Source organism: Sturnus vulgaris, chromosome 1 (genome assembly GCF_052056855.1).
Source record: "Sturnus vulgaris isolate bStuVul1 chromosome 1, bStuVul1.hap1, whole genome shotgun sequence".
Classification (NCBI taxonomy): domain Eukaryota; kingdom Metazoa; phylum Chordata; class Aves; order Passeriformes; family Sturnidae; genus Sturnus; species Sturnus vulgaris.
The window spans coordinates 1,084,284-1,099,347 of record NC_142243.1 but is presented as its reverse complement, the minus strand read 5'-3'; the positions used below and the strand labels follow the sequence as shown (position 1 = coordinate 1,099,347).

General features: G+C 50.4%; 1 protein-coding gene across 6 annotated transcripts in view; it reads left to right on the top strand.

Annotated features, from left to right (window-relative positions):
• Positions 1-15,064, top strand: part of MAP4 (microtubule associated protein 4) — a 133,655-nt gene that overhangs the window by 58,801 nt on the left and 59,790 nt on the right. The window lies entirely within an intron of this gene.

Sequence of the window (15,064 nt, the reverse complement as noted above, 5' to 3'; positions counted from 1 at the left end):
CATATGTCGAGAAGTCTATTAAAAGCTTAACAGGGAGGCTTAGTGAGGTTTAAAAACTGGGAATACAAACCCTTTCTGTTTTGCTGCGTGCTCAGGAGTTGTTCTAGCAAGGATCTGACAGCTGGGTGAATGAATGGGGTCCTCCAAGGCTTGAATTTCCTGAACAAGTAGCTGGGACTTAAAATATTCAAGCCGTGAACTTTGGGGGTTGTACGTTGGATTTAAGACGTTATTAATGCATTTAAACCACCCTGTGTGGGGAGGTGCTGCACAACTGTGCAGGCTGGGCCCTCCTGGAGGATGGGACCCCTTTTCTCTGCCCACCCTTTGGGCTCCCAGCCTCTGCACAGAATGGTCTTGGCGTTTCTCAGGGCTGTGTTTCTGTGCAGCTGGGATGTTCCTGGGCACACCCTGGGGCAGCCTCTTTAAACCCTGCTGTTCTCAGGTGGTTTTGAGGCAGCTGGAGAGAGACCTGGTGCTGCAGACCCTCACTGCTCCTCAGCCAGAGCTCTTATCCTGCCTTTCCATTACCCAATTTGCCTTTAATTTGTCTCTCTGCAGCTTAAAAAGAGACTTCCCCCCCTTCTTCAGTGCTTAAAACAACATCATGTTTATTCCCTTGCTTATTCCAGTAGCTCCTGGGGAGTCTTTGCACTGATCCTTCAGATTAAATGTAGGGAATTTCAATGAGGAGCTTGTCAAAGGAAAATAAACAGCAGCACTGTAAAAGACACGAAAATTAAGCTTAGTTTAAACACTTTATCGTCACCTTTCTGCCAGGTGGGGTTCGTTGTTGGCTTCACAATGGGAGTTAATCTCTGCCATTGGATCACTGGGTAAATATTTGCCTTGGAGCTGTAGTGGGGATCAGCTCCTGGGCTGGCAGCAGGGAATGAGCTGAGCCCTGCAGGGCTCCTGTTCCATGTGCAGGGCAGGGGGGGAGGTCTGGGAGCTGCTGGTCCCATCCCCAGGGACCCCATTCCCATCCCCAGGGGTCCCATCCCCAGGGATCCCATTCCCATCCCCAGGGACCCCATTCCCATTCCCAGGGGTCCCATCCCCAGGGACCCCATTCCCATCCCCAGGGACCCCATTCCCATCCCCAGGGGTCCCATTCCCATCCCCAGGGGTCCCATTCCCAGGGGTCCCATCCCCAGCAGGACCTGGGGAAGGTGGGGCTGTACCTGCACTGCTGCTCCCCTCCCCTTTTATTCCTCCTCCTCTAAACCCGGGGTTCTGCCTGTAAGAAGGGATTTGGTGGGGGTTTATCCTGCTTACAAAACCTTTGGGAAGAGTCGTGTGACACAGGCTAAATCTGAACCTGGGGATAGCAAACTTCCCTAATCCTGCCTCTGCCTGTGGCTCCCTCGGAGCCCTGAGCTCTTTAATCTTCTTCCAGTTCAGCCCCATCACTGCAAATAGGGTAAGGCTGATTATATTGTGCATTTTATCTTTCCTAGCTGCACCCCAGCTGTTGTTCTCGAGCCTTCTCGTTTCGGGGTGGGTTGGCACCGGGGTAATCTTGGATTAATGGGACCTTTTTTTGGAAAAAAGGAAATTTTATAGTTAAGGAACATATTGGATACTGTGAAGCTGCTCAGGAGCTCTTGGGTGGTTGGGGCTGAGAGCGAATTTACACCTCAGAGCAGCTCTTGAGTGGCTGAGCAAGGGAAACTCTGCAATGCTGATCAAGGCTGTGGTTCCTCCTCCTTAAACCCCTCAGAACTGCTCTCCCTGCAGAGAGTTGGGACAAATTCAGCTCTCTCGGTCCTGCATGAGCAAGGAAATACACCTCACATATATCCTCAGCACTAATCTCCCCTTTTTGAGGCTATTTTGGTGCCATTTCTGCTCTGAGCCATGAAATGCTGAGTACACCTTGTGTGGAGTTGGTGTGTGTGAAACACTCTGGCTTTTGATAAATGTGGCATCAAACCTTCCTGAATTCCTGCTGAGTGTCAGAACAGGCAAGCTTTGCTGCTTTCTGGAGTTAGAAAACTGCAATAATGTGTGAGAGATGCTCAGGATCCTCATCCTCTCCTGGCCTGGTCCCTTTGGAGCAATCTCCTCTCCTGTGGGATAAAGCTGCGAGCCTGCCCTTGGAAAAGGTGGGAAATGCTGTGTGGGATGGTTTTTCTAAGTCTGTGCTCCTGTTTTTCCTTTTTCTGGGTAGAACTCAGCTGGTCCCTCCTCACCTGGAGCTGCTCGTTCCCACTGCAGCAGTTGAGGTGGGATTGGGATTTCTGTGTTTGGCTTTTCCCATAAACCTTGTCCCTTCATTTAGGCAGCAGTGGAAGGTAAAGCAGCTCCTCCCTGGGGGTGAGCAGGCAGGATCCCTGCTTCTCTTGGCATTCATCAAGGGCTGCTAAACAGTGCAGGATTAACAGCTCCCTTGGGAGCAGCTCTGGAACTTGAGGGCTGTGCCTGTTTCTGTGGACAATTGATGCTGGAGGCACCTCTGGAATTAGAAGTGACTTGGCAAGGCACAGAAGTGACAGGAGACTGCAGGACATGAGCAGAGCACAGTTCACCACCCCCCAAAAAATATCTGGGAGGGATGTTTGATTCTGTTCTGTCACATAACTTAGGATGCTGTTTAACCTTCTTCCTTTCAGTGGGAGCACACTGCATGTGACTGAGCCCTGGAATTGTTGAGGCTGGAAAAGCTCTCCAAGGTCACAGAGTCCCAGCTGGGCCTGATCCCCACCCTGTCCCCAGCCCAGGGCACTCAGTGTCACAGCCAGGAATTCCTGGGACACTCCAGGGATGGGCACTGCAAACCTCCGTGGGCACTTCCAATCCCTGCCCACCCTTTCCATGGGGAAATTCCTGCTGCTGTCCCCCCTGGCCCATCCTGAGCCATTTCCCCTTGTCCTGTCCCTGTGCCCTGGAGCAGAGCCCTGGCTGTCCCCTCCTGTCCTGTCCTGTCCTGCCCTGCCAGGGAGCTGTGCAGCTTTGTCTCCTCTCAAGGGGAATTTCCTGTGGTTTTCTGTGACAGCTTCACCCTGTGCAGGGCCAGCACTTGGCCTTGGATGGGTCCCTTCCAGCTCAGGATATTCTGTCACTCTGTGAAGTTGTGTCTTCCCCTGTTCTTCCTAAACTCCTGGGCATTCAGCAGTGGCTTGGATATCAGAGGGCTGGGAGTTCCCTCAGAGATGAGACTGAAAAACAACATTTCATTCTTCTAGAGTCCTTTTATTACCTGTGCAGATGGAAGCTCCCCATGTTAGGTGGCTATTTATTTATTTATTTTTATATTTATTAAAGCCCCCCATGTTAGGTGGCTATTTATTGATTTATTTTTATATTTATTAAAGCCCCCCATGTTAGGTGGCTATTTATTGATTTATTTATTTTTATATTTATTAAAGCTCCCCATGTTAGGTGGCTATTTATTGATTTATTTTTATATTTATTAAAGCCCCCCATGTTAGGTGGCTATTTATTTATTTATTTTTATATTTATTGAAGCTCCCCATGTTAGGTGGCTATTTATTTATTGATTTATTTTTATATTTATTAAAGCCCCCCATGTTAGGTGGCTATTTATTGATTTATTTTTATATTTATTAAAGCTCCCCATGTTAGGTGGCTGTTTTCCAGCTCCAGGATGAAGAGTCCCAGGGATCATCAAACCCCAGGGATTCAGCAGCATCTGCTCTGTTCCTGCAGCACTCACAGCTCACAGGGATGTGCAGGCAGAGTATTTTGTCTGAGAAGAGTTCCTTTTAACTTCATTTCATCAGAACTTTTGGATTTCTAGGATTAGAAATGAAAACATTAAGCCAGGCTTATTTTGGATCCTCACACTCTAATAACTGGTTTTGTTCCTCCAGGAAGAGAATTCCCCTTTTGACATTGCCTTGCCACTTGTCACTTAGCCAACTCTTTATTTATTTACCTTTGTGTCATTTCCTTGTGTCTCCACTTTCCCTAACATTTCCCCTGGCTACAGATAAAAATACTTTGCTTTCAGCTTTGTCAGGCCCTCCCATGCTTTGCTGGGAGATCTGTGATGTTCCCTCTCCTGCTTTAACACTCTCCTGTTTCCCTGTGATGCCAACAGCTCTTGCAAAATGTCACTCATGGGCAGCTCTGCAAGATTTTTGGGGGCTCCACGGTTCAGTCTTACAGCCAAAATTACTGATTTTGCTTTTTTTAAAAAAAAAAAAAAAAAGAAAATCTGCAATTTGGTGTGCATCACTGAAAGTTTCAGGTAGTTTTGTGCAGCTGTGTATTCTACCAAAGACGATCTCAGATTCAATAAGAATAATAAGAATAATTCCTGATAGTCATAGAAAGCTCCAAATTAGAGTTGCCCCATTTTGTAGCTGAGAATTGAGGACAATGACATTTACCTGGCCAGACTTTCAGCTAAAAACACATAAATATGTCAATAAAAATGAGCTGATGATGATGATGATGATGATGAACTGGCAGTTCTGTTTCTTGTGGTGATTTTAGAATTGCTGGTCACAGGGGTCACATCAGATATTTTTCCTTCTGAGCCTTGTGTTGCTTTTCTGTCTCAGGGGTGTCTCCATTTCTGCTAAAATCAGGTTTCAGCATTAAACCTCCATGAATTGAAGACAAATGAAACAAGAGCAGGTTCAGCAGGGCCTGAAGGGGCTCCAGGAGAGCTGGAGAGGGACTGGGGACAAGGCATGGAGGGACAGCACACAGGGAATGGCTTTGAGCTGGAAGAAGTGGATTTAGATGGGATATTGGGATGGAATTCCTGGCTGGGATGGAATTCCCAGAGCAGCTGTGGCTGCCCCTGGATCCCTGGAATGTCCAAGGCTGGGTTGGACACTGGGAGGGGTCCCTGCCCAGGTGTCCCTGCCCAGGTGTCCCTGCCCAGGTGACCCTGCCCAGGTGTCCCTGCCCAGGTGTCCCTGCCCAGGTGTCCCTGCCCACCCAAACCATCCAGGGGTTCAGTTCTCAGTGCTCATCCCTTTGTTGTTGAGTTCCAGTTTCCAGCCATACCCCCGAGGGAAGCTGCAGGGCAGGAATTGAGGATTTTGGGGTCACCCACAGGTGCCCTGTGCCCACCCTGCAGCCCCCGGGGTCCCTGCCTGCCACGGGTGGCACTGAGCTGAAGGTGACACAGTGTGTGCTGTGCTGTCCCCAAGCCCAGCCCCAGCCTGGGGAGCTGTCTGGGCTGGCTGAGCCCTGCAGGGTGAGCAGCTCCCAGAGCCCTGTAAATGTCCTCTCGTGTCACCATCAAAGCCCAGCCCTGCCCTGTGCTGTCAGCTCCATCTAGGTGAGACAGTTCAGTTCCAGAGCATGGACATGAGGAATAATTCATGGTTTTTTGTTTTTTTTTTCCCTTCCATCCCCTGTCCCTGGTGTTTGGTGAGAGCTCCCACAGAACTTGGCTGCTTTGGGGTGAGCTGCTCCCTCACCTGCCAGGTTGAGCCTCTCAGAGTTCATCCACAGGAATGGAAACACTTTATTTCCTCGATTTTCACAGGGAAATAAAACTGGCAGGGTTTATTTCAAAACATCAGCAAGTCCTTAGTGAGGAATGAAAGAATTCCTAGAAAACTGGGTGCCTCAGTGCAAGGCTGTAAATCAGAATGATTTGCGAAGAGCACAGCCAGGGTGTCATCCTCCTCATTTCATTCTCCAGCAGAAGCTGCCTGAATAAACAGGGATAGAATTGTAGATTCTCCTGGTATTATGTAAATGACTTCATGCTTTGATGTCCCTCGTGTCATTAGTTTGACACTAGCTGGAATTAATGGCCATAAAACTCTCTTACAAACGTGGCAGGGAGATTTCTCCTGCCTGCTGCTCATTCCTCCTGTGAGCTCTGCCTGTGCCACAGCACTGGCACAGCTGAAAGTAGGTCAGGGTGATGTGTGTGAGCAGGGGCTGCTGGAATCACAGCCACAAACAAACAGCAACTCAGTGCTGAAGGGAAATTTGCTATTTTAAGCCCTTATTTCCATTATCACCATCTCATCCTGCACAGCAAGCACGTGGGGGGAGCTGTGGCCGTGCACCCACAGATGGGAGCCAGGAAGGAGGAGGGGAAAAATCCATATGAGAGAGTTTGTACAGAGAGATGGATGTGTGTGTTTGTGTGCTCCAAGGGTGACAGTAAATACTGTCACTTCTCAGTGGCTCCTCTCCATCTCATGTGAGGCACACTGAAGGTGCCAAAATATGTAGGTCAAAAGAAATGAACCATTTTGCATCCAAGCAGCAAGCAAAGGCTGCAATTCCAGGGGCAGGAATGACAGCAGCATTACAGGGATGTTTTCCAGAGTTCCCACACTCCTTACACGTTTATAACTCATTCCTCATGGCAGCTCTTGGGGACAAATATTGGCTCCCAACCTGAATGAAAGAGTTGGGATGTTTTGAAGCTGGAGCTGCTGCATGGTTCCCCTTAGGACAGCTGGATGAGAAAAGGTGGGAAACAAGGAATATGATAGAATTGGCCATTTTTAGGCAATAAAACCATGAGCAGGAGGGAGAAAAGGCAATGAATTGAAACTCATCTTGGCACTCAGGGATGGCAGGAGTTAAACCTTGTTGGGAAGGTAAAAGTGCTAAAAAACTGATGGAGGGAAGTGGTGGGTATGGATAGGAAAGACTTGACAGAGCATTTCCAAGGAGGCTGTGTCGAGTGCTTTTAAGAGTCTGGGAAAAAAGGAGGAAATGAATATCAATGGAAGCGAGGACTTAGAGCTGGAGAGATTTAAGAACTCCCCAGATTATGGTGCACAGTGATTTACAAGCACTGAAGTGCAGGAGTCAAAAGGAGAGGATTTCCAGTTTATTAGAGATAAGAGAAGGTTGGAAGAAAGCTGTTCAACAGAGCTGGGGGGGGAACGTGATGCACAAGAGGCTTCAGCCCTTTGCCTGCTGGAATTCTGGTTTTTATCATTTGATAAGGATTAGAACAAAGGCTCCATCCAGGCCAGCAGAGCTCCAGGATGGGGCTGGGTGTTCCCAGGTGATGGAGAGAGCAGGCAGCACCCTGGGCTGGGGGTGTGAAGCATTATTAATTTGTAACCTAGTCAATTAAAAGAAGAAATGGTGACACCAGCAGACAGAACCAGCTGGAATGATAAAAGTGTGAGGAGGTGCAGCCAGGATGTTTTCTTCACGTGCTTTATTTGCTGTAAGTTTTGAGAAGAGTCAGTTTGGTGCCCTCCCCAGCCAGAGGAAGGGCTCTGTTCGTGGATCAAGTGAGCTGTGTGTGGACCTTGTTCTTCTTCGTGGTTCTGTAAATATTGACTCCCAAAGGAGCACACTTGGAGCTCGTGATCCCCAGCAGAGACTGTAAGTGCTGCTTTTACTTATTTTTGTTTTCTCCTTTGGCCCTGATTGCATTAAAAAAAAAAAAATGCAGCTCTTGGATGTTGCCAGGGGAGGATTTGGGGTTTGCAGCAGCCCAGGCTCAGCACAGGGAGCAGCAGCTGGGTCCTGCTGGGTGTGGGAGCTGGGCACTGCTCTCTGCCCAGGCTCTGCAGGCAAAGGGAAACAGCCTGGGGACATGGGGGACAAGTGGTGTCTGCCTGGGCCTTGGAAACACAGCTCAGGTACCAAAGTTCCCATGGAGAGAACAGAGCTGGGCTGGGCTGGGCTGGGCTGGGCACAGCAGCAGGAGAAACCCTGGGCTGCCTTAGCAGCTAAAGGAGTATTTTTTGTGTTCTGCTGAAGGGAAATCTGCAGGTTTACTCTCTATGGTAGTTTGGGTAAATCAGAAGGATAAAGCATAGGGAAGGTTTGAGGTACCAGGACATCATCAGTGGGAAGCAGGGAATGTTTTCTTTTTGGAATTTTGCTGACTTTTTATTCCTCAGGTAATTTTTTTGGATCCACTCTGTGGCTCTAGGATTTCCTGGGAGCAGGAGTCCCTTTGCCAGCCCCAGTCCTGTGTGCAGACTGGCAGCCTGGTGGTTTGTGTTTGTGGTGTCCTGAACCCTGTGTAGGTGTTGGCATCAGCCCAGGCTGCAGCTCAGCATTCCCTGAGCTGTGTCTGGTACCAGCCCAGGATCTTGGCTGGGCTGGAGGGTGTTCCTGGGCCTCTTGCTGAGCCAGAGTGGAATCACAGAGTCAGGGAATGGTGTGGAGGGAAGGGATCTCACAGGGTTCCACTCCTGCCGTGGGCAGTGACTCCTTCCACCATCCCAGGCTGCCCAAGCCCTGTCCAGCCTGGCCATGGACACGTCCAGGGGTTGGCATCCACAGCCTGTGCCACAGCCTGTGCCAGTCCTGTGCTCCTGAGCCCAGGGATTCACACCTGGGAGGTGCCAGAGCACATCTGCAGCTCCCAGCTCCATTGCTGCTCACCCCCCAAATTCTTGGGGTCCTTCTGTCTCTGGCTCTGCTGTGTCTCTGGTAATGTTTGCTCATCCCTCCCTCCTTCCCCAGAGGCTCTGGGGACATCTGTGTCCCTGTCCTGGAGGGAAAGGAAACTTCCAGAGCTGCCTGCCTTGGGAACCCCTCCAGGGTGGCAGTTCCTGCCTCCCCTGTGGCTCTTTGGGAGCTCTGAGCCCCCAGCTCAGCAGAGACCTTTGCTGGTTCCTTTCTGCTCCTGCCCTGCTGTGTCCTGCCCCTGTCCCTGCCCCTGTCCCTGTCCCTGTCCCTGCCCCTGCCCCTGCCCCTGCCCCTGCCCCTGTCCCTGCCCCTGCCCCTGTCCCTGTCCCTGCCCCTGCCCCTGCCCCTGTCCCTGCCCCTGCCCCTGTCCCTGTCCCCAAGTGCAGCCCAGTCAGGTTCCTGTCCCATGGTGCAGTGTTTGAACTGGAGCATTCCCTGAATCAGGATAAAGCCGTTTAAATTTGGTAACGGCCCTTTCAGGGGGAATTGCCTCTCCCTGCTCAGAACCAGGGCTGACAGCTCTGCAAAGTGCACTGTCACTGCTCCCTGTGCCAGCACAGGGGACACAAGGGACACAGTGTCCCTGGCTGGGCTGGCACTGGCCATGGAGGGGCTGCAATCCTCCCCCAAAACTCCTTGGGGCTCCTCCCAGGCTGCTCTGGAGGTCAGGAGCCTTCTGGAGGGCATTCAAGCAGCCCAGCTGGGTGGGAGGTTTCATGGAAGTGCAGCTGATGTTTATTTTCCAGCCAGGTTCTGTCCCCTGGGACCTTTGTCCCATCACTCCCAGCCCTGTGTGGCCAGGCTGGCACAGGGAGGAGGAGGAGGAGGCTCCAGCTGCTGCTCACAGCTCAGCCTGGAGAAAAGGAGGCTCAGGGGGGACCCTGTGCTTCCCCAAAATTCCCTGACAGGAGGGGATGAGGGGTCAGGCTCTACTCGCAGGGAACAGGGACAGGCCAAGGGGAAATGGCTCAGGGGGGACAGCAGCAGGAATTTCTGCATGGAAAGGTGGGCAGGGATTGGCACTGCCCAGGGGGGTTTGCAGTGCCCATCCCTGGAGTGTCCCAGGAACACCTGGAGGTGACACTGAGTGCCCTGGGCTGGGGACAGGGTGGGGATCAGGCACAGCTTGGCCTTGATGGCCTTGGAGCTCTTTTCCAGCCTGGATAATTCCAAGATTTTGGGATCTCTGGGGCTCTCCCCGTGCCAGCACAGTGGGGTTTGGACAGGCTCCTGTGCCCACTCCTCATCATGATTCTGTTGCCTCAGAATTGATCTTGGTTCAGCTTTTATTTCAGGCAGGGCAGCCTGGGCACAGCCCTTGCTGTGGTTCTTCTCCTGAATTATGAGGCAGGCACTGGGGGAGGGATTCAGCTCCTCCTGGCATTGCTGGAAATGTTCTCTCTATCCCCTGCACCAGCCCTGGCTCTGCTGAACAGCTCTGGGGGGTTCTTGCCTGGCTGTGGATTGAAATATTGAAATATTGAAATATTTCAATATTCCCTGCCAGGGATGTGCACAAGGAACCCCAGGTGAAACAGAAGTGTCCCACTTGTACCACTTGGCTGGGAAAAACCAAACAAAAAGCCCAAACTGGGACACCTCCCACTGTCCCAGGGTGTCCCAATGTCCAGCCTGGCCTTGGGCACTGCCAGGGATCCAGGGGCAGCTCTGGGAATTCCATCCCAGCCAGGAATTCCTAATTCCCAATATCCCATCCAGCCCTGTGTCCTGTCCCTCCCCAGCTCCCAACCCCTGGTGTATTTCCAGTGAGGTGGAAATCAGTCTTCAGTGAGTTTTTTGTTTAAAAACAGAGCTTCAGGTGCCTTTGTTATTGAAAGATGAGGAGTCTGGAGAGCTGGGAGCTCTGCCCAGGGCTCTGGGGGATAAATCCGAGCCCTGCTGAGGATTCCTCACTTGCTGAGCACAGAACAAACACAGAACAAACACAGAACAAACACAGAACAATCAGAGCTGAGGTGGGAGCTCAGTGGATCTGTGGTTCCACCTCCCAAATGATGACAAAGCAATCGCTGCCAGAAAATTCCCTCTGGGAAGGAGAAGTGAGCAAGGGAAAAAAACTGGACAAGAAACTGTAGCAACTGCATTTTTTTTTTTAATGCAGATTTTTTTTTTTCTCACAAGGCAGAACATGAACCTTGTGTTGAACTTTGAAGTGACTGAGTTTGCATGTCTGAAGTTTGGAGGACAGCAGTTGTGACAGCCCTAGCACGGAGCCCTTTTAGCATTCAGGATTATGTAAGCTCCTGGAATTGGAGAGGGAGAGCACTAAAACCCTTCTGGAACTGTCAGCACCCTCTGAAATGCCCTGCAGTTTCTTGAGGGCCTTTCATGGATTCCTGATCTTCTCCTTCCCATCTAATTCAGTGGTGGAATTTAATTTGCTTCTCATTGTGAGGACTTGAGAGTGCCAGGGCAAGGGGGAATGGCTTCCCCTGCAGGGATGGATGGGATTTGGGGATGGAATTCCTGGCTGGGAGGGTGGGGAGGGACTGGGATGGAATTCCCAGAGCACTTCAGGATCCCTGGAAGTGTCCAAGGCCAGGTTGGATGCCTGGAGCAGCCTGGGATGCTGCAGTGGAAGGTTGGAATGAGATGATCTTTAATGCAGCCCAAACCATTCTGATATTCTATAAAAAGAAATATTTTGTGTAATTCCAGCCAGATTTGGGCTCAGTGGCTGCTGGGAGTTTAAACTTTTCTCTTCTGCAAGGACAGAAATGTCTGTTCTCCAAACAGCAGGGTCTGAGGAGCCTGGGCAGGACCCCCTGGGACCCTGAGCCCAGCCCCTTTGCCCAAAGCAGGGCAGGCCCAGCCCAGCTCAGCTCAGCTCAGCCCAGCCCAGCCCAGCCCAGCTCAGCCCAGCTCAGCTCAGCTCAGCCCAGCTCAGCCCAGCTCAGCCCAGCTCAGCTCAGCCCAGCCCAGCCCAGCCCAGCCCAGCCCAGCTCAGCCCAGCTGCCTTTGGGGTTAGCCCAGGGCTGGACACCCCACAGCTTCTCTGGCCAACCTGCCCAGTGTCCAGTCCCCTCGGATTTTAGTTTGATGTGGAATTGCTGCATCTCACCTGGACAGGAGGGAGTAACCAGCTTTGACAGCTCTGCTCTGGGTGAGCTCCCTCCACCAGGGCTAAAGCTCCGTGCTTTAGATATTCATGAAATGCAAAAACTTCTTGGAATCTTGAGCTCTTAGCCCCTCGGATAAAAATGTACAACCTCCCTTTGGGTGGCTGGGTGACATCTTGTTCCATGTAGTTCTGTCTGTGCTCATCCCTTTAGATTTTGGGCATTAGTGAAGCTTGGCTGCAAAAGTCACTCGCAGGGATTTTCAGACCCTTCACTCTGATCTGAACTGGACAATATTTTATTTTACAAAACGATGAGACTGATGAAAAAGCATTGAGGAGATATTCCTGCAAGATCCTCCAGGTTTACTCCAAAGCCAGCAGGCACAAAGAGAGCCTGAGCATCTTGGGGGAGGGACCCTGGGACCTTGCAGGTGAAACTTTTGCCTTCCTTACCCTAAATAATGTCCTGAGCAAGGGAAGGAAACCCTGGAATGTCTTGGCTGCCTGTTGGGGATTTTACCTGATGTTCCAGGTAGATCCCAACCTGTCTAACACCTGTCCAGCAGATTGAAGGGGTGTGAGCCTGAAAATGAGGCAGGACATGGCAGACACAGTTCTCATGGATCCCTCAGATGGGAGGCAGAAATTACTCCTGCTAATAAATGTCCTGAGCACAAAAAGAGTCTAAATCTCGTGAGGAATCCTGAAAACATCCAGTCTGGAGAGGGACAGGGGACAAGGCATGGAGGGACAGCACACAGGGATGGATGGGACATTGGGATGGAATTCAGCTGTGGCTGCCCCTGGATCCCTGGCAGTGCCCAAGGCCAGGTTGGACACTTGGGGCACCCTGGGACAGTGGGAGGTGTCCCTGCCATGGCAGGGGTGGCACTGGGTGGGATTTTAGTTCTTTTCCAGCCCCAAACCATTCCATGACTCTGATTCTGAAGCTCGTTTTTGAGGCTGCAGATGGCACACCCTGAGGAGGGGGATGTGTGTGGTGGGGGATTTTCCTTCCCTGGTGGGAATTTGTTGGCATGGCTGATAAAAGTGATTGCAGCCAGGCCAGCAGAGCCTCCCTGTGAGCTGCAGCCATCCCAGGCTGCTGGGGCTGAATTCCCTTGGGGATTTCTGCAGGGGATGAAGCTCCCAAACCTCCCTCTCCTCATTTTTCCCTGCTGGCTGCTGCCAGGGCCCTCTCCTGGCTGCTCACTCCTTCATTTTACAGATCCTTAACCCCTGAGCTGGAGGTCTGGCCAGTGGCCTCCCAAGATTAGCATCCCCTGCAGTGAGAAGGCTTTAATGTGTAATCCTGTCCCCAGAGAGCCTGCACATTCCCCCGGCCATGTCCTGGGCACCAGCAGCTCCACGGGCTTGTCCTGCCCCTGTGGCAGCCCCTGCTGGGCTGCTGGTGGCACCAGGAGGGCATTTTTGGCTGGATTAGCCGGGAATTGGTTGGTGTGAGCGTGCTGAGCTGTGCAGAGATGATCAAACAAACAATTCCACGCTGTCAGCAGCGCTGCTGAACGTCCCACCCTGCCCTGGGATCCGGGCAGGGAAGGTGCCACTTGCATGGGATCCTTGTTTTTACTGCCACGAGCAAGTTTGCTTTGTAAGTACGTTGTTAATGGTGGTTTTTTTTTTTTTCCTTTAAGCGAGACTTGGTAAGCTCTAATCCTACATTGGTTTATATTAGCAGGGCTTGTAACCGGATTTTCAGCTATCAGCCAGCTTTAATACTTGCTAAAATTGCTGTACAGGTCTGTGGGATCTGTCAGATTTGCATTTTGGGTGCAGTGCATTATCTGCTGCCCGTGCACATTCACAGGCACTGGGCCTTGGAAGGGTTTGGCTTCTCCTTTTTGTGTCTTTGGTGTCTTTGGTTGGTAGGTCAGAGGCAGAAGGTGTGTCTGGGGAGGTTGGGTTTGGAACTGAAAATTCCTCTTTCCCCAGCCCTTGGGAAATCAGATCACAAAAGTTTGGTGTTCCAGGTTTGATAAGGGGAAACTGAATTTTGGGATGGGGTGGGGGACAACAAATGAGCTGGAAGTGTCCAGATTATGGCAAATAACTTTGGTGAAGAGCAGAGGGGGTTCTGCTGCTGCTCACTGTGATCCTGAACTCTGTGTTGTCCTGGCTGGCCCAGGGAGGGGGTGGCTGCTCCAGCCTTGTCCCTGTGTCCATCCCTGTCCCTGTGTCCCCATCCCTGCATCCCTCCCTGTTCCAGGGTTGCTGCTGGGAATCGCTGCTCGCTTTTTTTTTTTTTTTTTTTTTTTTTTTTTTTTTTTTTTTTTTTTTTTTTTTTTTTTCCATTTGCATGTGTTGTGCAAATATTGTGTGCAGAATTGTGCAGTCTGGGGGTCAGGTTGGGGAGGATTTGGCAGAGGTTGTTCCCAGCTGCTCCTGCTGCAGTTTCCAGCAGCCTCTCACTGGGCTCTGCTCAGCGTGGGCTCATCTGATGTGGAATGCAAATATTGCCATTGCAATTCTTCTTGTCTCCCTCCTTCTCCAGCCCCGGGTGTGCTTCCCCTCTGTGTTTAAAGAACAACCTGACTGCTAAAAACCCCCCTAAAGTGGAGGGGTTTCTTCAGGTTTACCTTTCTGACCCTGACTGAATGTTCTTCCCTGTGAAATCTTTAATTATGCCAATATACCAATATATTTTTAATGGTAACAAAGAGATTTTTTTTTCACATATTTAGAATTCAAGCAGTGGGTGCTCTCCAGCAGCCTCAGTGTGGGTCCAGCCCAGCACTCTGTTCATGTCATAAAATCAGAATATTGAAGAAGTTCTTGAATGTTTGTAACTGCTCCCAGGCTCTTCCTCACACTGTCAAGGACTTTTAGTGTCTTCTATTTTTTTTTTTTTTTGCTTTAAATAGTTTTATAGACACACAAATGACAGGCTCCTGTCTAGAGGAATTTACAGTGGAATCTAATTAAATCCCTTGCTGTTCTGTACCACAAATAATGGTAAATAATAATAATGTCTCTTGACACATTGCAATGGCACTTTTATCTCCAAAGCACTTTGCAAAGCTAAGTAAAATATTACCAAAATGATGTTATATTAGCAAATAAAACATTGAGAAAATATTTTCTCTTTCAATTATCAAACTTTTAGCTGCTCCAGGCCCTGGGGGCTGCAGGGAGAGGCAGATCCAGAGGAGCTCAGGGATGGATGTGCTCAGGTCTTGTGTTCACCTTGGCTCCCCAGGCTCTGCCTTGTATAAATGTAAAAAAATCCGTTTTATTTGGATTTATTAGGTGTTGTGTATGTATTTATTTCTTTTATTTGGATTTTATTTTATTTGGATGTGTTCCACACCTGGGAGCTCCTGTTGGAGCCCAGCTGGGGCTGGGTGGGGGCTGCTCTGGGACAGCCAGGTGGGAATTTTGGGACAGGTCCCTCAGAGGGACCTAATATTTCATATTTACCCCTAAGCAGAGGTCTGGACATGTTTCAAGCTCCAAGGAATCCCCTCCTGCTCCTCTAAACCCGAACTCTCTCAGCAAATTGTTGAACCCATTGATGATTTGTGCTGGTGGCCTTTCCTTGTTTTATGATGTAAAACAAACTCCAAGCCCCACAAAAGCCATTTTTCCATCTTATTCTTTCCTTCCCAATCACAGTGTTATTTTATT